Below are 24256 nucleotides of genomic sequence, written 5' to 3' on the forward strand. Positions count from 1 at the left end.
GATCCTTTCTTGGCCAGGAGATTCTGGGAGTTTGAGACCATTTGTCACATGTCAGATGCTCTTGCTCCTGTATCTATAAATTAAGGACCATGGATCTGTGAATGTCTTAGGCTATGTAATGTTCTATTAAGTTATCAAACTGAGGCTTAGCAGACTTTGAATATTTCAAAATTGTTCATTTTCATGGAGATTGAAATTGACTTCATTTAGCCACACCAGTAGTAAGACAACCTCAGAAGGTCAAACAGGATATAGATTTTAAAAATTGAATGTCTTCTGCCCTTCTACAATGTTATTAATGTTGGTGGGATCAAAATAGGTAAGAATCACAACTAGATTTTCAAATATTTTACCACCTCAAAGCCCTGGGATTGCTTTGGTGAAGGGAGTCTATTCATCAGTGCAGATCACAATCTTTCCTGAAAAATGATTTAACTACTGACCAACTCTCCGGGAAAAAACCCTCTGAATTTATGGAGGCTGGCCCTGAGGCATAGGGCCAATCACCAGGTCTGTATTCAAACACTTTTGATCTTAGTAGACACATCAGAAACTCTGTCTTTGCTGGAACAACCCTTTAGAACCCCAAGTGGTCTCCATGCCGTGATCAGAGGAGACCTCAAGTGCTAACAGAATGTGATCTGAAAACAATGGAGGTGCCCTATCCCTTTGGTAGATAAGGATAAGGTAGATATAGACTTGAATGGATCTGTGCGATCTCATCTATGGTGACCTTCTTTCTAATGGTACAGTATCCAATCCATTCAGGTTTTCTCATCCTGGGTGATTCACGTCCATGCACTTCCATGTATTCTCTTCAGGAGGTTGACTCAACATTCTGGAGGACCTTCCTCTAGACTGATTGACAATGAATGGATCCTAACAGAGAATCAACAATATCCCTTGTTCTCTCTATTTAAAAAATTAAATCATATAATATATATAGCAAGTTACAACTCTCCACATGTTGTCCCTTTCCTTCCCATTCATAATACACACACACACACACACACACATACCACATATGAGGCAGTATGATATAATGATAAGCATGAATATTCACATAGCCCTTTAATGTTTGCAAATCACCCGATATTTATTACCTCATTTGATTTTCAAAATAACCCATTAGGCAGGCACTATGATTTTCCCAATTTACAGATGAGGAAACTGAGGTTCTTCTCACAAAATCCCTGTGAGTTGAAGTACCATCATTCCCTCCATTGGTGCCTACTTCTAAAGGCTGTGAAGATCCAGTGAGATAATATTTGCAAAGCACTTTGTAAACCATAAGCCCCATGTAAATGCTAGCTATCAGTATTATCAGATGAGGAAACTGAGGCTCATTTCACAACCTTGTGAGGTAGATGCTGTTATTATCCCCATTTTACAGATGAAGACACTGAGGCTCAGTGAGTTTAATTGATGTGCCCATAATTATGCAGCTAGTAAATGTTTGAGGCAGGATTTGAACTCAGACTTTCTTGACTCCAAGTCAAGTCCTCTGTCTACTGTGCCTCCTTGCTGCCTTGTGGTGGCTAGAGAGCCAAGCTTACAGACAGGAAAATGTGGGCTCAGTTCCCACCCTCTGACACATATTATGTTACTCTGGGCAAGTCATTTTAGCCTCTCAGGGCTCCCAAGGCAATTCTTTAAGACTACAAAATGTAGAGTAGATATAGATCTTCATTGGGAATGGGAATTTACTCAATTGAGAATTCTTTGTGCCAATGAAATCACAGGTCCAGACAAAGAAGAATTAGTTGACTATTTCAAAAACGTGCCCACAAAGTTACCAGTAGACTAAGCCCACATAATGTCTTCCTTGCCTTCATCCTCAGCTAAGACTAGTTCTTCATCATGTCACCTAAGAAGGAATGGCCAAATGCCCAAAGTCTGTAGTGGTTTGGGAACTGCCCCAGCAGACCATGTTCATAAATATAATGAATAACCCTGCTTCTGATTACCAAGAATCTGAACTAAACTTGGCCCCAAATGTACCAAGATAAAAAAGAGTAGCACCGTGGTTCATGGTACTATTCACTTCACTTCAAATTAATTTCATGGGGGAAAAAAGCAGATTAATTGCAAGGACATCTAAAATGATGGGTTTCCTTTATGGCCTTTGGCTCCAGAACAAAGTGACTCTTTTTAGAAGGTCTTTGTTGAGAGAGAGAGAGAGAGAGAGAGAGAGAGAGAGAGAGAGAGAGAGAGAGAGATTGGAATTGTTGTTTAAATGACATTTGGCTGGTTTGAAGACTGGACGTCCACCAAGGAGGGGTCAATTAAAATATAAACTGCTCCAAGAGGGAATTCTTATTTTCATCTAGGAATCATTTTGTAGGTAGGGAGCAAGTATCTATTAATGTGGGATTGACAAATAAGAGTTCTCATTGTTAGAATTTTTTCCACCCAAGTAATTCTATCTGGTCTGAATTTTCTGAACACACTGCATACCTCTGTGATTATGTATTTCTCTCTACAGTTCTGCCAAATACATAGAGCCCCCTATCTGCAATTTGACCCCTGGCAGAGACCACCCTGGTGTGCTAGCTTACGCCATTCTCTAAGGTGTACAACAGCACATCCAAGAATGGCCTGCTTCTATTATGTTCTGGGATTGAGTGGCCTTTCCATGGGTCAGTATGCAACTGGATAAGAAAGGTCAAGCAGTATCACTCAGGGGGTGGAGGAAACACTTGTAAAGCGATTTGGGTCCTTCAGATAAGCAGTTTTGAGTGGCCATGATGACATTTCCTTTAAAACCAAGCCTTACGCAGGGAGTAAAGAGAACACTGAAGCAAAGATAGTACAAGCCTAGAGAGAGGAAGGACAGAGAAAAGGAGGAAGAGAGAAAAGATTTGACCAGTATTGAAATGGAGACTGGAGATAACACGGTAAAATCACTCAAGAAATAGAGAAGATGAGAGCAGGACAAATGGAAATGTGGGGTTTTGATTTAATATTTTCTGAGAGCAACAAGAGGATCCGATCCTAGCTCGAGGAAATTTTAAAAGCCCATAATTTTAGAATCTTGGCGTTAAAAGGATCACAGGATTATAGATTTAGAGCTGGATGGAAACTCAGACACCATCTTGTCCGACTTCCTCATTTTCCAGATGAAGAAACTGAGGCCTGCAGAGGGTGTGATGTGCTCAAAGTTAGATAGGAAGTTAGTGGCAGAGCAAGGACCCTAGTGGTGATCAGTTCAAGCCACAGCTGTAAAAGAATGCCAACTGTAACACGACCAATAAGTCATCAGCTACCCTTTGTTTGGAGGATTACAATGAGGAAGAAAAGACCCCATTCCCTGATAGCACATGATCTAGCTAATAATAGACATGAAACCTTTCCTTATGTCCCCAACTACCAGAACCCTCCCCCCTCCCAACAACCTTGTAATTAACTTCTTCGTGCTTATTTGTATTGGTTGTCTTTATAGGTATTCTGGACATACCAGATTTACGGACTTGTTGTCGTCCCCATGAAAATGGAAACCTCTTGAGTGTGGGGATTATGTCACCCTTTATACTTATATCCCTAGCATCCAGCACAGTAGTGAGCACATAGCAGTAAGTGAGTCCTGGTTGACTGACAGAACTTCAGGCCAGTTTCCAGAGCTAATCTTTGCAATTTCTTTTTCTTCTTCTTCTTTTTTTTTTTTCAGTCTTGTATGTTGAAGTGACTTTTACCATCAGGTGTCCTGAACTTCTTTCCTAAGCCACCATAACAATTCCTTTTTTATAATAATGGAAACTTCTATTTATAAAGGACTTGTTGACTTGCAAATGGCTTAAATGCACAATCTCATTTGAATATTGCAACATCTCTACAAAATGAGCAGTCAAGGTATCAATGCCTCCTTTTACAGATGAGGAAACTGAGGCCTCTAAGAGGATGAGGGCTTGCCCACAGTCAAACAGCTGGTAAACATCAGAGGCAGATTTTGAACCCAGCTCCTGGTATATTGGTGCCTTCTGGATTCCATGGGAGTGTTTCAAAATTCAAAAGCATCACTGTTTTCTCAGCCTTCAGCAATGAGTTGGTATTTCCAGCTGACGCAGCAGATTTTGCCTAAATGGGGCAATACCAAGACATTGTGGCTTTCTCAAGATCTTCCAAACTCAAGGACCTCCTGGGTCTCAGATACATTTTACCCAGGGATCATTAGCTCGCCCCAGAGGGAAATAATAGGAACTGATGCCAGATTGAAGTGAGGCTCACATGGGTTCTAATCCCAGTTTGGGCACTGCGTAACCCTGAGCAAGTCACTTAACCTGGGACTCAGTTCCCTCCCCCTGTAAAATGAATGGATTATACTGGAAAGCTTTAAAGTCCTTTCCAACTATCAGTCTCTGTTCTTCTGCTACCCTGTAGCTATGCTATGTTCCTGATGACCCTATAGTCTTTCAGTCTCTTAGCAGTACAGCTCTTAAAATCAATAGCTCATGCAGTTTATACTTTCCATCATGCACATCTATTCTATTGTAGACCATGATGATTTTTGAGTATTTGACTTTTCTTCCTAGAACCTTCTATAACCCATCGATAGGGAATTGGGACACAGGTCTTCATTCTCCTGTGCCCCCATCCTCCATAACTGGAAGAAGGGGAAAGCCGAGCTTTACCTGCATAACAACTTAAAGTTTGCAAAGCATTTTACATTCATTAAAATTCACATCCCCATTGGGTAAACACTATATGTATTTTAAATCCATGTTATAGGTGAAGAAACAGAACTTGTATGTACTACTGAACCCATTTTAAAAACAAAACAAAACAAAAAACTTGATCCGCTGTGTGATGAAGTGATTGGGAAATCGAAGCTCAGACAAGTGTCAAAGGCAGAATTCAAACCCAAGGCTTCCAGATTCCAAGTCCAGCACTTTATTCATTACTGCCAAGATGTGTCAAGATAGTAATATGATCACAAAATTTCATCCTGTCACAATAAAAGCCCAAGAATTGACTGATCATCTTTTTTGCAATGCAACTTTGAGTCTCTCCAATGAAAGTTTTACCTAAAGGCTATTATTTGTTATTGAAACATTATTAATGTCTAAGAAAAATAGGGAGAGGAATAGGGAGAGACTGAGAGGGAAAGTCTTAAAAAGTGTAATTGCTTTTGACTCATCTCTAAAGCTTTACTTCGTGCTGTTATGGAAACATGACTATAATATTGCAAAACATTCATACCCACATCACTTGACATCCTTTATGTTCCCAGAGCATTATTTCATCACATCACAATGAAGACAACTGTCTTTTGTGGGAGACATTCACATAGCTGCCTGCTTTGAAGTATATTCATTTTGAAACTTTTTCAAATTAGTTTTATTTCTCATTGATGCATTGATGTCCTATAGCATGACTGCTTTGCTGCTTATTTGTCTCAAGTTAGGGTTTGTTAGGAACCAGAAGGAAACAGAGGTTGTGAGAGGCGGTCTGTATAGCACAATGGAGAAGGCACCGGACTGGAAGAGGGGAGACTTTGGGCACTTCAACATGGATTCAACAATTTCATAAACATTAATTAGATAATATAATGAAGACCCATTAAAAAAGTTACCTTGTTCATTCTACCTACACAATATCTCTTCCCTCTGGCTCTCTGCCTTAACCCAGAGAGCCACTACCCTAGTTCTGGCCCTCACCAGAAATCCCTGGGGTATTTTGTGCTCCACCATTTTCAATGGCTCCCATTTCCATAGAGCTATGAAAGCCTGGACCATTCCCATCATCTTCTAATAGCTCTCTCTGCTTTTGGTCCCTCTGCTCTCCAGATAGCTGTCATATCCATATTCCTAAGGCAAAGATCTCAACATGTTATTCCCTTAAAGTCCTCTGTGGCTCCCTATTTCCATTATTTCCATTAAGATAAAATACAAACTCCTGAGTCTTACAGAAAACTCTTTAAAATCTTGCTCTCATTTTTCCAGTCTTATTTCAGGTTATTTTTAGATACTCTCCTTTCCCCGTATGCAGCATTCCTTCTCTTCTTGTCATCCAATGCTTTGACATGGTCTGTTTTTCCCCTACCACTTAAATTCACTAAGCTCTTGCCTCCACCTCTTAAGGCAAAGCTTCTTGAACTGTGGGTCTTGACCCCATATAGGGTCATGTAACTGAATTGGGGGGTTTTGAAAAGTTGGCAACAGTAAAAGGTTATATATACCTATTTTATATACTTGTACAACCGGGGTTGTGTAAAAATTTTTTGGGCAAAAAGGGGTTGCAAGTGAAAAAAGTTTAAGAGGCCCTGTCATAGGGTATTAAACAGCCTCTATAAAAAAATCTTTCATGGTCTCACCATTGGCTAGCACCTATCATTTGCCTAAAATAATTTTGCTTTATACTTATCTATGTTTACATTATAATTCCCTTCCTGATACACAACTACCCAAGCTCACTAGAAAGCAAGCTTGCTGAGGGCAGGAATGTTATTTTTTTCTTCTTTGAGTCACTAAGGCCCTGGCACATTGCCTTGCTAATAATAGTTGCTTAATCCAACACTCACTTATTATGTACCTATCATGCAAAAACACTGGGGATACAAAAACCAAAATGGAAAAAAAAAAGTTCCTGCCTTCAGGAAGCTTACAATCTAGAAAGGAGACACAACTTGCATACAGATAAATACAAAGTAAATTTTTGAGGTAGAGGGAGGGGGAACATTTAACAATTAGGAAGAAACTGGTAAAAAAAAAAATCATGTAGGAGGTGACATCTGGGCTGAGCCCAAAAGGGAGCTAGGGCTGCCAAGACACAGGGGTGAGGAGAGAAGGCATTTAAGCATAAGAACAGCCTGGATAAATATTGCTTGAACTGAAGGAATCTATTCTTTAGCATTGTTGTCCTTATTGCTAGTGTTGCTGTCATCGCACACACAGAATAAATGTGAGTACCAAATGTTGGAGCTTTTCCATTTCTAGAGCAAGATGCAGACTGAGAACACAAGGGAAAGGAAATCAGTTTCCTCTTCTCCCTCACTCACAACCATACACACACACACCCAACACTGCAAAGAAATTTAGCATAATGTGAATTCCATATGTTCTAGCTTAATGTTTCAACTTCATTTGGCCATAAAAAAATTAGTCTTTCTGACTGAACCCCAATTGAAGCTTAAATAGGTCATGTCTCGAGCCCAAATCCCTCCTCAAAATCCTCACACACCTGCATCATGCCACTATCCAAGGCACAATTTATTAGCTTAAAAAATTAGTTCAAAGATCCACCTGGAAAAGGCAACTCATGCCCTGAGAAAGAGAAGCAACATGTTATAGTAAATTGGGAACTGCACTCAGTGTCAGAACGACCTGGGTTCAAACCCTGTCTCAGACACTTAGAAGCTGTTTGGCCTTGGACCTATTGCTTAACCACTCTGCACCTCAGTTTCCCCCACTGTGGGGGAAAAAAGAAGTTAGACTCAATGGCCTTCAAGGTCCCTTCTAGGTCTGAGTCTATCCTTCTATGGAAGGAGTAGACCTATGTCTAACCTCAGAATGTGTTGGGAAAATTAGAAGCATGAATAGCTAAACTCTTCCCATAGAATCATTATGCATTGCATTATGGGGTCTCACATGAGAAATTTTGTGTAAATCAAAATGAATTAGTAATTATCCCTTCAGTCACACTGCAGCAAGTTTTAATAGATCACATACTCTCTATCCCTCCCTTTCAGCATGACTGAGGTTGATTTGGGCTCTCAGTAATAACAGAGCAGAGTTCATGCATTGGGATTGGAAGCTGGTGATAGATGGCTTACAAGCAGTGTCACAGAAAGGAGCCAGGCCAGATACCCAGGAAGCTGTTTTACTCTAGTTTTGTCATTTGGAATTTGAAAAGAGATACATGCAAAACTCAAGAGTTTCTGAGGGATGGTGCTCCACTGTGTCCATTTCCAATTTGATGCTCTCAGTCTTGTGGGGCAGCTCTTCCTTCATCACTCTCCAGACTTTCCAGAATGGATTTCCTCCCTCCACCCACCACCATGAATACATTTACTGTGAGAATTTGTTTTCCATCCCAGCTATTAAATGGAGTGAAGAAGTTCTGATGTGGTAAATGTCCACTCAGTCAATAAACATTTTTTTTTACTATGGGCCAGGAATTGAACTAAGCACTGGAGATAGAAAAAGAGGCAAAAGTTGGTGCCTGCCCTCAAGGAGCTCACAATTAAATGGAAAACCCCTTCCATCATACAAATCAGCAACTCCTTTTGTAACTTATCATCTTAGAGAGTTGCCTCGGACACAAAGATATTGTGACTCACCCCCTTCAGAGGGAGCCCTGCCCAGTGCACATAAGTGAGGATACCTTTGTTCAGTAAAGAAGAAATGTCATGTTTCCCCCCGGTTAGTTGCCCATACTGTCATATCAAGTTAAGGTCATCATTAGAGACATACATTGGTGTCAGGATGGTTCCTACCTGGTATTTTGAGTATACAGACTCCTCCAACTTAATTCTTTTCAAGTCTTCCCCATCTTCTTCAGGGGAACCCTAAGGAAAGTCATAGAATACACAGGGTTTAGGTTTTAGGTGGCTTCTTTCTCATCTCCCCCCTCTCAAGTGACCCTCCCCTCTCCTTCAGTATAATCTTACTTCCTCTATCAGAAATGTTTAATGACCTTGTTCTCCAAACTCAATTGCCCTGAGAACCCCACCCTGGAGTCTTAGCATGGCAGCAATGCCACAATCATGAGCTTTTCAATCCAAGGTGGAGGATCCTTGTCCTGGGCCCCTTCCTGGCAGAGCAAGGTTTCCTAACCTGAGATACACAAAGGCAACGAGATGTTTTTCAAGAGAGTAGGGGTAATATTTTATAAAAAGCTACATTCTCCTATTGAAATATTCCAAAAATAATTGTGTTAGTGAAAAAAACAACAACAGTGGATTGGCCAGAAAAATGGGGAGACAGAAGTGAATTGAAAAAGAAATGGAGGAATCTGTGATAAAATAATGGGATTTAGCAGATACTCAAAGGCCCACCTGGAGATTAATCTAAACTGATTGAATTAAGTGAGAGTGGCTGACTGCTGATTAGCCTACTTCAAGTTAACTATATTGTAATCACATCTGGCTAGCCCTTAAGAAGGTATTGTTCTCAGAAGCTAGACTGTGAACTCAACTTGAGAACACCTTCAAAACCAATGGATTTGAATGACGCCAAACAACCAGCTTGAAGCAGTGTGTAAGGACCGCTTCTGTTTCAGACCTATAAAAACCTTCCACAATCAGTTTGCTACAGAGTTCATGATTGAAGCAGGCTCCTGGTGGAGGACTTGAGGAAGAACCCGACCAGGCTGGAACTCTAGGCTAGATAGGCCTTTTCTTAACTTTCTGAACTCCATGTGAATACCTGTATGCTTTAATAAATGTTTAATGCTAAAAGACTGGTGCTAAAGCTTCTAATTCAAGGCAATCACACGTTTAGATTTTAAACATCACAAATCCTAACGCATCTGAAAAATATGATAGGGCTTAAGGACTAATTGCTGCTGACCAAAACCATTCATTGTATTGAAAACCCTTCTCATAGTAGACTAGATTGAAAAAATCATCAACAATGGTCTGGTTGAAAATGAGATAATTGATCTTCATAATAACCAGAAACTGAATCAATTTCCAATCAAGGAAGTTACAAAACATTAGATGTTCCCTTGGAGAAGTAGATTCCCCTCACAAGATTTTACTTCCACTAATTAGAACTTATCTCTACGAATCAAGATTCTCAGCCGTGTTCTCAATCAAATCCAAAAGCAAGAAACAAACTGGAGGCTGAATGGGATGTTTGGGTATCTCTTTATTTTATTTATTTATTGGTGAGGCAATTGGGGTTGAGTGACTTGCTCAGGGTCACACAGCTAGTAAGTGTCAAGTATCTAAGGCCAAATCTGAACTCCAGTCTTCCTGACTCCAGGGCCGGTGCTCTATCCACTATGCCACCTAGCTGCCCCTTGGGTATCTCTTTTTAAAAAAAAATTATATGACCCACATGTACAAAAATATTTATAGCTGCTCTTTACGTGGTAGCAAGGAATTGGAAGTCGAGGGGGTGCCCATCAATTGGGGACAAGTTGTGGTATATGAATACAATGGAATACTATTGTGCTGTAAGAAATGATGAGCAGGAAGAGTTCAGAGAAACCTGGAGGGTCTTACATGAGCTGATGATGAGTGAGATGAGCAGAACCAGAAGAACATTGCACACAGTATCATCAACATTGAGTGTTGACCTACTGTGATGGACTATATTCTTCTCACCAATGCAATGGTACAGAAGAGTTCCAGGGAACTCATGATAGAAGAGGATCTCCAAATCCAAGAAAGAAAAAGAAAGAAAGAACTGTGGAGTATAGATGCTGATTGAACCATATTATTTCTTTTGTTTTGGGTGCTGTTGTTTTTTTTTTCTATTTTGAGGTTTTGCATCACTGCTCTGATTTTTTCTCTTGTAACAGGATTAATGCAGAAATAGGATTAATGTTATTATGTGTATATATATATGTGTGTGTATATATATATCTCTATATGTATATGCATAGAGATATATAGATATAACCTATATCAGATTACCTGCTGTCTAGGGGAGGGGGGAGGGAGGGGAGGGAGGGAGAAAAATCTGAAATTGTAAAGCATGTATAAACAAAAGTTGAGAACTATCTTTACATGTAACGGAAAAAATAAAATACCTTATACATTAAAAAAAAATTATATGAAGAATAAAACTGTCGTTGTCAAGAAACCGAGCTAAGGGTCCCACTAATTGATTTTATAGTGTTCTAATAAACAACGAATAACTCTATGGTACTGAAAAAAAAAAAGAGGCAGTTAGTGAAGCAGTGATAGAGCGTTGAGGCTTAAGTCAGGAAGGCCTGGGTTCAAATCTGTCCTTAGATGCTTCCTGGCTATGTGACTGTAGGCAAGTCACTTTACTTCTGCCTGCCTCAATTTCCTCAGCTGTAACATGGAATTAATAATAGCACATATTTCACAAGCTTGTTGTGAGCATCCAATAAGATTATTTTTTTAAAAAAAGCACTAAATGCCTGGCACATGATGTAGATGCTTATTTCCTTCCTTTCCCCATATTCCACATAAAGTTTTCTTTATGAAAAAAGGTATTTTATTTCTTGTGTGATCATCATAGTACACTCTAGAACAGCAGAGTCGAACTCAAATAGAAATAACACCCCTAAACTGTACATAAGGATATGCTGTGGGCTGCATATTGACTTAGAAAACTATATATTAACATCATCTACATTTTATTGTATTTTTATTTATTTCATTAGACATTTCCCAGTTACATTTTCATCTGGTTCAGACAGCACTCATGAGTGTTGTGGGCTGTATGCAGGCTGCATGTTTGGGATTTAGTTCCTTTTACAGAAATATTTCAAGAAATATTTCATATTTCAATTTCAGTCAGAGTACTAGCCTAGAGTCAGGAAGAACTAAGTTTGAATCCTGTCACAGACACTTCTCAGCTGTGTGACTTTGGTCAAGAAACATTGCCTGTTAGTTTCCTAGGTAGCCACAGTTTCATACTCTAAAGCACTGATGATAGTGGCAGCCATGGGACAGGATCATGCAAAGGTGCAGCATCCAAATCTGATTCTTTTGCTGTGGTCAGCAGAAATTAGTCCTATAGCCATGTCACATTTTTTCAGATGTATTCTAACTCCTTCCCTCTCCCCCATCTCCACTTTTGCTGTTTTCTCTGCAATCCACAATTCTTGATCAACGGTCATCGTGGAGAGCATTTTGGGGAAACCTTCAGTATAAATGTTAGCTATGTAAATGTTAACTGTCATTCCCTCCGGTTTCTATTGAGCCATTGGCCAAATAATACACCACTTTCATTTAGGTTGATGTTATAACAGCTTAACTTAGGTTTTTTTAAAGGACCTTTACTCTAAAGTAGTGACCAAGTTGGGAACTCCAGGCACCCAAGAAGGTTGAGTGACATCTTGGGAATATATTTGAGGTCCCTCAAATCATATCATGGAAGATAGCTTCTACTTCTGCCCATACTTTTGATAGATTAGTGATCTCCCCAACATGGTATTCCCTTCAAAATGAAGATAGTAACCCATCTATTGTTGCACAGAACTTGACCCTTGCCCACACCTTATTGTAAATCCTCTACAGGTGTCCACACCAGCATTCTCAAGACTTTCTGCTACATCTCTTGACATTGCAAAGACCCATATGTTGCTTATTTCCTGTTCTTGCTCCATGGCCAACCAATCATTTTTCCCCTTTCTGGTCATCCATGTTTTTCTCATAGCATCCTTCATATGACTTCTCTGTGCCATTCTCTGTTAGTAATGTGTTATAGTCTACTTACACTGAATAACTGTGCTCCTCTCCATTTCCTTTTGGGTGTTCCTCAGTTTCCATTCATTGGACATTTTAAGACTCTACCCTGCTCGTGACTAGTCAGAATCTGGAAAGTTTCCTTCCCTCCATAGGCTCCCCTTCTCTATTTATCTTTAGTTCACACCTATTTAGGGCAAAATGGGAGAAAGGAATTTTCCCTTATGGATACTTGGAAAAACAAGGAATCCATTTCCTATAGCCAGGTCATAAAAAAGGGGTTACTGGCAGCTGGTTTTCATATCGTTTTTCAAGTTTGAGACATAGATGTATATAAAATGAATATAAACACTTGGCCAAGAGTGGACTTGCACATGTGTGCGAACCAGCCAGTTGACTATAACTATACCTTTAAGATAATACATCTTGGAAGCATAGAAGCTGGAAGCAAAGTCAAAAGACCTGAGTTCAAATCCTGTCTTCTTCCTATCTATGTGACCTTACATATAATATTTAATCTCTCTGAGTCTTGGTTTATTCATCTATAAAATGAGGAGATTGGGCTAGTTGGTCTCTGCGGTACCGTCCAGCTCTGTATGAAATTATGCTATATAAAGTAAAGAAGTTGGATCAGACACCCTAAGGTGCCTTTGACTCTAACTCTAAATCTGTAATTCCATGCCCTACCTCAAAGTACATGATTCAACTAAATAACATCTGTTAAGAACCTATTTTACTATCTGTAGGGCACTGGTGATATAAAGATTTTTTAAAATCCCATGCTCTCAAGGAACTTAGAACACACTGGGGAGTATGATATGTCCATGAATAAGTAAATAAAAAGTATAAAGAAAATGCAAAGTATCTCAAGAAGCAGAGGGCAGTAACAGTCAGTAGAATTCAGAAAACGCTATGTGAAAATGATGGCACCTGGGTTATACTTGAAAGAAGCTGAGGGTATCAGGAGAGCAAGGCAGATATGAGGAGGAAGTCCATCCTAGGCACAGCGGGAATGGGATGGGAGCTGAACACCATCCATAAGGATCAGCTAGGTGGCCAGTTTGCCTAGAATGGAGATTACACAAATGGGAAGTCACTTTGGGATTCATCTATTTTAAACCTCCTTTTTAAAAGAAGTTGGATTTGCACATGTCTGAGATGGTTTAAGGGAGGTCTTTGCTAACAACTGGCATGGAGAGGATGACCCCTTTGATTTTCTGATTCAATTCCACCTAAACAACCATAAAGTGATTGGTGAAGAAATCCTTGCCACTGCTGCCCCCCTCAAACCCCCACCCCTTCCTCTCTCAACTGGAGTGAATGGGTATTTAATTATTTTCTTGGTAGATTGACCTAGCTTTGAAGGAGTCAGGTGTCAGCTTTCATACATTTCCCCAGTGCATTCACTTTATAAAACTAAGGGGCTAAAGACTCAGTTATCTAGGGAATTAAATTGCATTCAAATAAGATTAAGGATTTGAACTCACAAAAGATAGGACAATCAATGGCCTAACTAAGACTAGACAATTGTTCAGCAAACTAATCCAGACATGGTTAGCACAAAGAGATTCACACCATTGGACAGGGATGGGGAATGGCCCCTATAGAAACAGGCCCATGGGATTAAGTTGGAGGAGAATTCCTCCCATCTTGGCTGAAGCCCCATCTTTCACTTCCTCAATTGTGAATATGGGCTTTGTAAGTCTAGCCTATTATGGTCTGGACCCATTACATGTGCTCTGTGATCCCTTTAGATCTCAAAATGTCAAGTAGGGTTAGCACCTCTAAAAGAGTCTTCCATTTGCTGAAGTGGTCCTGGAGGCCCTTGGGAGATAGGACTGCACATTAGGGAAATGTGATGTTTGTGCAAGGGACTTTGCCCTGCTTTGCCTCAGGATCAGGTTGACCCTGGTACTTAAAATGGATGGACTATCCCACAAAGCATCACCTGGGTTTGATCTTCAAGATGCTAGACCAAGAGGCTCCTGGGAAGTGACATTTGTGTAAAGGACAGGGTATCCTGAAAGGCTTTGTGAAATTTTATTCTATTAAGGTTTCCAACTTCACAAAGACTTTTGGGAGAGTCTGCACTTCCCAGGCCACAGTGGAATTGATTTTGTTCATTGGCTCCCATGAAATCAAATGAGAAGCCACGAAATTGCAAAAGGTTTAATAATACCTAGTGTTTATATAGCACTTTAAGGTTCGTATAGGGCTTTAACAAATATGATCTCATTTTATCCTCACAATTATGAGAGTTGGGTGCTATTATTACCCACACTTTACAGATATGGAAAGTGACGCAGCATGTACAAACCATATCAGATTGTTTACCACCTCAGGAAGGGAAGAGGGGAGGTAGGGAGGGGTAGATAGAATTTGGAACTCAAAACCTTTTTTAAAAAGTTTGAAAATTGTTTTAACATGTAATTCGGGGTGGGGGTGGGGGCAGCTAGATGGCACCGTGGATAGAGCACCGGCCCTGGATTCAGGAGGATCTAAGTTCAAATCCGGTCTCAGACACTTGACACTTACTAGCTGTGTCACCCTGGGCAAAATCACTTAACCCAAATTGCCTCACCAAAAAAACCAAAAACCAAAAACACCACGTAATGGGGAGGGGATTAAATATAGAAAAAATACACATTTTTAAAAAAGAAAGAGGCAGATGGTGCTTAAGTGATTTAGCCAGGGTCACACAATTAGTGTCTGAGGCTGGATTTCAATGTTTTGCTTTTTTCTCTGAATCCAAATGCAGAGTTCATAACCACATCTCCAGCTGCCTCTCATCTACTTTATTATTTATCATGAGTCAGGTACACTTAATGAAATGTTCCAATCATGCCTCTAACATTTACTAGCTGTACGGCCCTGAGCAAATCACTTAAGTTCTCTCTGCCTCAGTTTCCTCATCTGTAAAATAAAGGAATTGGACCAAATAGTCTCTAAGGTCCCTTTGTGCTCCAAATTTACAATTAGTTAATATGACTTTTCCTGCAGAGAAGACAAGGTGTTTCCCTGCCAGAAAGCAAAAAAACCCTCCTCTACTCTAATTAAGCCAGCCCCTGTCTCATTTCTAACTCTTTCAATTAAGCAACAAACATTCATGCAAGACTGTCTTAGGTGCTGGTTTCACAGACAAAAGAAAGGAGAGAAAGCAAGAGGAAGAGGAAGAGGAAGAGGAAGAGGAAGAGGGAGAGGGAGGGGGAGAGGGAGAGGGAGAGAGAGGAAGGGAGAGGGAAGGAGGGAGGGAGGGAGGGAGGGAGGGAGGAAGGAAGGAAGGAAGGAAGGAAGGAAGGAAGGAAGGAAGGAAGGAAGGAAGGAAGGAAGGAAGGAAGGAAGGAAGGAAGGAAGGAAGGAAGGAAGGAAGGAAGGAAGGAAGGAAGGAAGAGAAAGAAATGTCCTGCCTTCAGGAGCTCTTTGTATTTAAATTAAATTTAAATTAAATTAAATACAATATTTGATATATAAAAAATATATAAAAAATTTATTTTTTCTCATTGGGGGAGGAATTAAATGGCCACATGAATGTAATGCACACTGGAAATCTTCAAGGGCTCTATAAGTGTTATTTATTTTTCTTACTTTACAGATAAGAAAATGAGCCCAGAGATGTCTTGTGATTCACCCCTCATCACAAAGCAGCAGAGTCTAGACTCAAAACTGATGTTATGGGATCAGGGAATAAGACAAGACTTCAGAGGCCAGCTAGTCCAACTCCCTCAGTTTACAGAAAAATAAACTTGGTTTCAGAGAAGGAGATGACCTGAGCAATGAGCCCCAGAAGTAGGATTTGAACTCAGATCCTATGACTCACGAACCTCTCCTTTTCCTCTATTCCCTACAGCCTTTTCTAGAGTAATGACTCTTTCTTTGGGGAAAATTTTGGATCTCTTCAACTCCTTTCGGTCTCCCTTGGCTCATTTTGGGACATTGTAGATATGTCCTGCATGGAATAACATATCAGTCATTACATTTCCCAGGAGCTATAAAGCAAGGTTTGATGTTCTCCCCCTTTCTATTGTCAGAATGAGGCTTTAGCATGCCCAAGGTCTTTCAAATGCATTCCTCCCTTATGCTGTGTGCATGCTGAACATCTGGTATAGGTCAGGAGGGAGGCAGTGATCTTTGTGTGTTTTTCTACAAAAATACTTGGAGAACGGGAAGGTGTGGTGTCATCTAGAATCATTAACTCCAAGACCATTGCTGAGAGTTTATCTCCAACCAGATGTGAGAAAGGAAAACATTAAGGCAAGTTTGCTATGCTAGGCTAAAGTTTCATGCAGTGAGTCAATTTAGAGGAAGACCAACCAAGGGGGAATGAAAATGGGGACCTCCAGGGTCAATTACTGTTGGGATCCATACTAGGAAACCAAAATTGGTGGAAAGTTGGGAAAATTTTGAGGGAGATGAATACTAAATGAACTAAGACTCTGGAGAACTCATTTCTAGTCCTGGTTTCATTTTGGTCTGGTTCTTCTGAGTTTTACACATTTTGAGGAGGAGAAGAAAATCTGTGATTAAATCATTGAAGAGAAATTTGGGTATCGGAACTAATTTCATCCATGCAGAACTGCTCCTCCTCTTAGAGTCTTAGAGAGTAGCTGGAGTCACTGAGAGACCATGTGAACGCCCAGGTAGTATTGAGAGTGGCAAAACTTGAACGCTAATCTTCCTGAATCCAAGGTCAACCTTCTTTGTGCTGAATTGCTCCAGGAGTTGTACAAATTAGGGGCCAAATGGATGTACTGAATTGAAGTGTCAGGATGGAAAAGAACAACGTAAAGAAGACAGGCTGTAGGAGAGGACCTGGGTTCAAATCTCACTTTTGATATTTGCTTCTTGCGTAGCCCTTGGCAAGTCATATTAATCCCTGGTGCTTATTTTTCTCATTTGTAAGATGAGAAGTTTAGACGAGATGGTCCCTTCCAACTCTAAGTGAACAATCTAGTAAATTGAATTGCTATTTCTTGCATCTGTTGGCCTCTTGCTCTTTCACTTTGGAAAACTAAATGAATATGGTCACAGTGGCCCAATCTTCTCAATGGGCAGGGCACACCTGGACCAGAAGGAATGTTGAGTTAAATGTGTAACCAAGTACTTTTTTTTAAGTGACCAAATAAACTGAGGAGAATAAACTCTCTTAGGACTTCAGCATTAAGGACAGACATGTTAAATAGAGAAAATAGTCAGGGTTCTATCCAGAGACAGCTAATTAAGTCTAATTAAACATTTCACTCAGAGCAACCTATGTCTAGTTAGAGCTGGTTCACCTCTAATTTGTCACCAACTACCATCCATACTTTGATAACAAAGTTTTTAAAATGTGAATGGCCAGATGCTACCTCTTCCCCTTGAGCTTTTTCTCTCTCCCCTGTTAGTAGATGTTAGAGGGATCAGTTGGGGGGCAGCTAGGTGGCGCAGTGGATAGAGCACCTGACCTGGAGTCAAGAGTACCTGAGTTCAAATCTGGCCTCAGACACTTAACACTTACTAGCTGTGTGACCCTGGGCAAGTCACTTAATCCCAATTGCCTCACTAAAAAAAAAAAAAAAAAGAGTGATCAGTTGTAAGGAGTGAACACTCTTTCTGGCCTCATTTTCATTAGTAGACATTAGTAGAGCAGGAGGATACAAGGGATTCAGAGTATTGGGGTAGCCCTTGACTTTGGGTCATATTCCAATGTAGGATAGCTCCCGTGGGGATGGGCCCACTCATGTTCTTAATGGAATCACGTTCCCAATTTGAGCTCAGAATCCATTTGGAGCCCTTGTCTGCTTGGTCCTCTTGGTCTTTGCCTTGCTGATCCTCATTCTAATAAGTGGCACAAGACCAAATTTTGACAAAATAGGCACTTTTCACCTTTCTTCAGCTATCACAGAATCCAAGAATTTCAGGGTTAGAAGGCCTTCTGGTCCAACAAAAATTCCTCCTACAATAGTTAGGAAGAGGGGGCAGCTAGATGGTGCAGTGGATAAAGCATTGGCCCTGGATTCAGGAGGACCTGAGTTCAAATCCGGTCTCAGACATTTGACACTTACTAGCTGTGTGACCTTGGGCAAGTCACTTAACCCTCATTGCCCCAGGGGGAAAAAAACAGGTACCTTTTTACCTGATTGGTTTAGGCCTTCTTGTATTCAATCATTAGGAAGAGCCTACTCCCTTCAAAGGCAGCCCATGCCTCTCTGATCAACAAGAAGAATGGTTGTTTATTTGGGTTTTTTTTTCCCTTTAGATCAATCCTAAATTTACCTCTTTGCAAATTTCTATGCTCTGTCCACTAAGCATGGGTATGCCCCATGGCTCTGACTTCAGGGCTCTTCTCTCTATATGCTTTCCTCAGCATCCATGGGATCAATGATCACCTCTACACAAGTGACTCTCCCATCTATATCCCCGACCCCCATCTCTTCCCTGAGCTCCAGACACAGAGAGAGAGGGGCCAGATTTCACCTTCACATCAAACAGGAATAAACATCATTAGGCTCAAAGAAACATACTGAAGCTCTCAGAATCAGAGTCCAACAGAACTGAAAGGCACAGAAAAGGCTTCTGATGAAGCTTCAGGTATTTTTATGCTGCTGCATTCATGAAGGGAGACGAGCCTCTATTTGGCCAAAAGAATGCCGACACAATGCTGCTCACTCATGGAAGCGGAGGAGCCAGGGCCAGAGCTTCTTCAGGAAGAGGCACATGGAAAGACTTTAGAAGCTGCAGACTTGTCGGGAAAGCCAGACCCTCAACATTCTTCTGATTTCCAGCTCGCCTCCCTGGAGAATCTGGAGCTGTCCTTTGGCCTGGGATCAAGCTCTTTCCATTTGGGCTGAGATCTTATCTCACCGCCATCTACAGAGAACAGGAACTGCTATATTTTCTGGTTTATTCTAACCTGGAAAACATCTCCAATTTCTATTTGTTATTTCGCTTTGGATAAATGTGTTCATTCAACATGGCAGTTTGTCTTTCATGTGGCCACTGTTTGGGGTGGGGGGGAGATAAAGCTGACAACAAGACTAAAGGCCCATTCTCCCCTTTAAGAGTAACCAAGGAAGGGGCTTTGTGTCTAAACTAAAAAAAAATTACTCCTAATTCCATAGACTACATAGTTGAGGAAGGGTGTATGTGTATGTACATATGTATTGCTGCATGCAAGCATGTGTCATATGCATAAAAATGCACACACATGCACAATGCACACATAAATATATGCATATACCCATGTGTTTTACATACTTGTACATATGTGTGTATATACGGGTGTATATTTTATACAGGTATATGTGCTTATGTGTGTATATGTATATGCACATACATATATTATACAAACTTATATACACATACACATACACACACAACATACATATATATATGAAATGGTTTATATATGTAATAATTCCTTTATTTTTGTTTTTAATTTATAATATCATAGCATCATATACAGTATATATAATGTAACGATTGGAATGACGCCACCTGCTGGAGACTTACTGTAGACAAGCTCCGCCATGAAGTGAAGGTCTTTGAGGGCAAGACCAGGAGTCTTTTCTTTGGCGTCAGGAAGTGGCATTTCCTGGTGGGAGAAAAAAGGGGGGAGCCTGGCTGGGGCTCTTTCCTGGGGACTCTGGTGGAGAAGGGAGTGAGAAATGCGTTCTCCCTTTAATAGATTGATGAATGTAGGCCTTTCTCTCTCTCTTTACCAAACTCTTATTATACTTAATAAATGCTTAAAAGCCTAACTCTTGCTAAAGCTTATAATTTACTGGCGACCACTCATTAGATATTTTAGACAGACTAGCTAGAATTTTAGCCCTTAACAATAAGAAGTATAGAAAAATAATTTTCAAAAACTTATTAAAACATCAGACTCCTTTATGACTTTTGGCCCACTGTGTGTGTGTGTGTGTGTGTGTGTGTCTGTGTGTGTGTGTGTGTGTTCCTGATAACCTTCTTAGAGGCAGACAAATGAAGGAGCAAGTGCCCAGTCATGGCCCCTTTCCTGCTCTCCTCAAAGTAAAAATCACATTAGCCCTTTGAGAATGGTGAGTCAGACTACAGAACTGCCCATACATGCCACTTATGGGCCAGGGGTTAGACAACCTATGTAAATATGTGTATCTGACATGGGCACATGTATTTTACCCATAACTGCAAGAGTTTTACCTATACTCAGTCTGGTCCAGAAAAGAGTATTGGATCTAGAGACAAAGATCTGGGTTTGAATCCTAGAATCCCAGTAGTTCGGATCTTAGGAAAGTCATATAAGCTCTGTGGGCCTCAATTTCCTCACCTGTAAAATGAGAAAGTGGGACCAGATAACCTCTAAGGCTCAGGTGAGCTCTAAGACTGTCTGTGATCATAAGAATTTCAGAATACAAGCAGTTAAAGGCAGATATGTGCCTATACTGCCTTTTCACAGGATTCTCTGCTTCTCAACTTGGGTCCTTTCTATATCTAACATCCAAAGCCAAAATTCTGCTCTCTATGGCCACAGGATCCAGGACTGGTACTAGGAGACATCAGAATGGGAGAGATATCTGAGGCAGCTGTCATGGCGCCAGCAGTTTGGAAACAAACACATGTGGGGGCATCAGGGTGGGGTGGGGGTGGAATGACATGAGGTCATCAAAAATATACATTCCTCCTGACCTGTTCTTCAATACTCTGGTTCTATAGTAAATGGAAGGATAGAGGACAGACTCTGACCTCACATAAACCTAGTCATTCTTTTTATCAGCCCTGAGAGAAAGTTTTGTGGTGGAGGGTTATTTTTTTTTAAATTTGAGGGCACAGGGATTTATTGGATAAACAACAATCCATGACCTATAATTTCTCAGTGGATTTGCTCTTGTAATTATTGTATTGCTGTATGTTTATGTTGATTGTATGTTTTGATTAAGTCTCTTACATCTGTTCATTCCTTTCCTTCATATTTATCAAATGCCTATATGAAGGGCGCCGTGGGAGCCACGAAGATGAAATTGTTTAAATGATCCCTGCCTTCATAGAACTTGAAATCTACGAGGGAAAATGGGGTCGGTCTATCTCCTTTGTTAGATTATAAACTCCTTTTGGGCAGAGGCCAAACATATCTTAAGTATATACTGCTTTCTGAGACAGCACGACCCTTTATGCTGCCTTGTAACTCAGGAATGCTAATGAATTCCAAAACTTTTTTAGGACCTCTAGTGTTTTGATGCTTTCATTTTCTTCATCACTAGGCATTTTTGAGCACTTCCTGTATGCAAGACACTACACTGTATGCTAATAGGACAAGATGCATAAAACATTATCTCTATTCTTCAGGGGGTTTACAGTTTATTTAGAAGAAGAACAAGTATGAGAAAAATGAATAGAAGTAAGATAGATAGATGATAGATGATAGATAAACAAATAAGCAAACTAGGTAGATAAATATATTAATAAATAACTAGATAAAAATTAATAAATGAACTGATAGATGGATGGATGGATGGATGGATGGATGGATGGATGGATGGATAAATATTAAATAACCCTCAAAGCTCAACCCATCATCCATTTTATAAAGGGGGAAGAGCAGGACATCTGGATGACTCTACATGCACTATGACTGCTACAGTGTCTAAAAAGATCTAAAAGGAATGTTGAAATTCCAGCCATTTGGGTTCTGGAGATACCATTGATTAATTAGGTTACCAACCCAGTCAATGTAATGAAACTGAGCCAATGAATCTCAGAAATAGACGGAGTGTTCTAAGAGCCCCACTGTAAATTGTCATGATAGCTACACATGAAAGATGACTGAATAAGCTGTATTCCTTTGGGATTTGGTAAGCCATGAGAAGTAAAGGGACATCAGAACAAGTCAGAAATACCAGTACTCATATGCTAGCAGAGCTTCTGTGCAGATAGCATGGACCACTAAGTTGTGCGAACTATGTGTGTACATGAAATAGCTGAGGATGTGAATGCCTTTATGTTGTGTGTTTACCAGTCTGGCCATTGAGTAGATCTGGTACCAGCTCTAAACTGGGATTTCATATTGCTTTTTGTCAATGAGATCCTCAGCTCTAAACTTCACAACAATGATTGTAGATGGATGCAGCGCAATCACATGATACAACTTTATCCCAATGTCCAAACTAGATGAAAGAAGAACAGAAATGAAAGGGAGCAAAGAAAGGAACTTGAAGGCATTGAAACTTTGAAATTGAAAATTCATACTAAAACTTCAGGAGTGCTACCTAGTAACAAAAGAGATGGAAAAGAATGGTATCAAATGATACTGTCAAATGAAAGGAGATGGGCATACTTAAAATGGAATTTCAAAAAGCCCTATTTGAGTTTTATGGCACAAATCCAACTAATAAGAAGAATATAATAATAATAACTAACATTTATATAGTACCTACTATGTGCTAAGCACTTTATAAATATGATCACATTTGATCCTCACACATCAATCACTGGGGGTAGGTGCTATCATTGTCCTCATTTTACAGATGAGGGAACTTAGGCAGACAGAGATAAAGTGACTTGCCCAGGCTCACACAGCTAGTAAGTGTCCAAGGCTGGATTTGAACTCAGGTCTTCTTGGCTCCAGGCCACCGTTTTATTTACTGATCTACCTAGCTGCTTAGGTGCCAAATATTTTAGTATTTGTATCCTCAGCAAAGGTCACCTATTCATTCCACTTTGGGGAAGTTCTAATGTTAGGAAGTTCTTCCCTGCATCAAGTCTCAATATGCCTCTGTGCATCTTCTATTCAATGCTTTTAATTATATTCCCTCTTTTGACAAGCAACCGTGCCTAATCCTGTCCTTCAACATATACTTTCAAACATATGGAGACAGTTATGATGACCCCTCCCCCATATATACATGTCTTCTCTTCTCTGGGGAAAATTTAATGAGGTTCTGGACTCACTCTCTCACACAGGGAAAGGCTGAACATGTCTTCACATAAAGGTACTAAGGTTCTCCCTGAGAGATCAGAGATGTTTTCCTCTAAAAATTCAAGGCTTAAATCTCTATTCTAATGTGTTTCTCTCACTGTTAACTACTAGTAATTAGTGCCCCAGTTTTCTTTAATCAATTAACATCAATCAGCTTTTTAGAGGGAGAGTGGTATTTACTGAGAAGATACCATAAGAACAAAAGTTAAAGACATTTCCCCAAAACACATAAGGCATACTCTTCCCTGTTCCTCTTTGGTCCTTGGGGAGAGTGGGCTCAAGCACCTAATCACCCTATTATATAAATACCCTCAGTTACTTCGATCAATCTTTATATGACATGGTCTCTTGGTTCCTCACCATCCTAATCATACTCTTCTATATGTTAGACAGTTTGTCAAAGTCCTTCCTAAAGCATGCCTCCCAGAAAAGAATATAATACCACGAGAAGCAAGGATGCCCATGAGTTTAGACTCTGAGTTAAGAATGTTTTATGGAGAAAAGGGTACTTGAGCTGAACCATAAAAAACAGGTACGATATAGATGCCCATTACCCCAAACCAGGTCCTGTAAGGATGCTATTTCTCAGGAGAGTCTTTTCAAAGAACTTTATCCAACAGAGCACTCATCTTTATGTAGGATGTACCCAGCAGGGTTTCTGAAACCTGTGACCCTTGAGAACACTAAAGCATGCTGGATTTAAAGAAAGTAGCTGGCCCAGAAAAAATGGATAGCTTTTCTGAATGCCACACAATGAATTTTCCACTTTATGAAGAACATAATTCCAAGGAAAGCAATGGATTAATCAGACATAGAAGGATCATTATTTGAATGGATCGAAGCCTTGAGAACTACAGACTAATTTGTTTACTGGTTTAAGGCAGTTCTACAAGATTTGTGAAGTCATTAGAAAAGGCTTCTTAATTATAATGATTTTCTAAACTAATTTTTCAATTACATGTACTAGCCTACTATGTAACAATAACTCCAGCACCCTG

The 24256-nt window shown here is 40.1% G+C and overlaps 1 long non-coding RNA gene across 1 annotated transcript in view; it reads right to left on the reverse strand.

The window, feature by feature from the left end:
* Positions 1-8503, reverse strand: part of LOC122737281 — a 120618-nt gene extending 112115 nt beyond the window's left edge. Inside the window, exon 1 of the long non-coding RNA XR_006354242.1 lies at positions 8432-8503. This is a non-coding gene — a long non-coding RNA (uncharacterized LOC122737281). The remainder of the gene's footprint in view (positions 1-8431) is intronic.
* Positions 8504-24256: the final 15753 nt, after the last annotated feature.

Source organism: Dromiciops gliroides, chromosome 1, assembly GCF_019393635.1.
Source record: "Dromiciops gliroides isolate mDroGli1 chromosome 1, mDroGli1.pri, whole genome shotgun sequence".
Taxonomy (NCBI): Eukaryota; Metazoa; Chordata; class Mammalia; order Microbiotheria; family Microbiotheriidae; genus Dromiciops; species Dromiciops gliroides.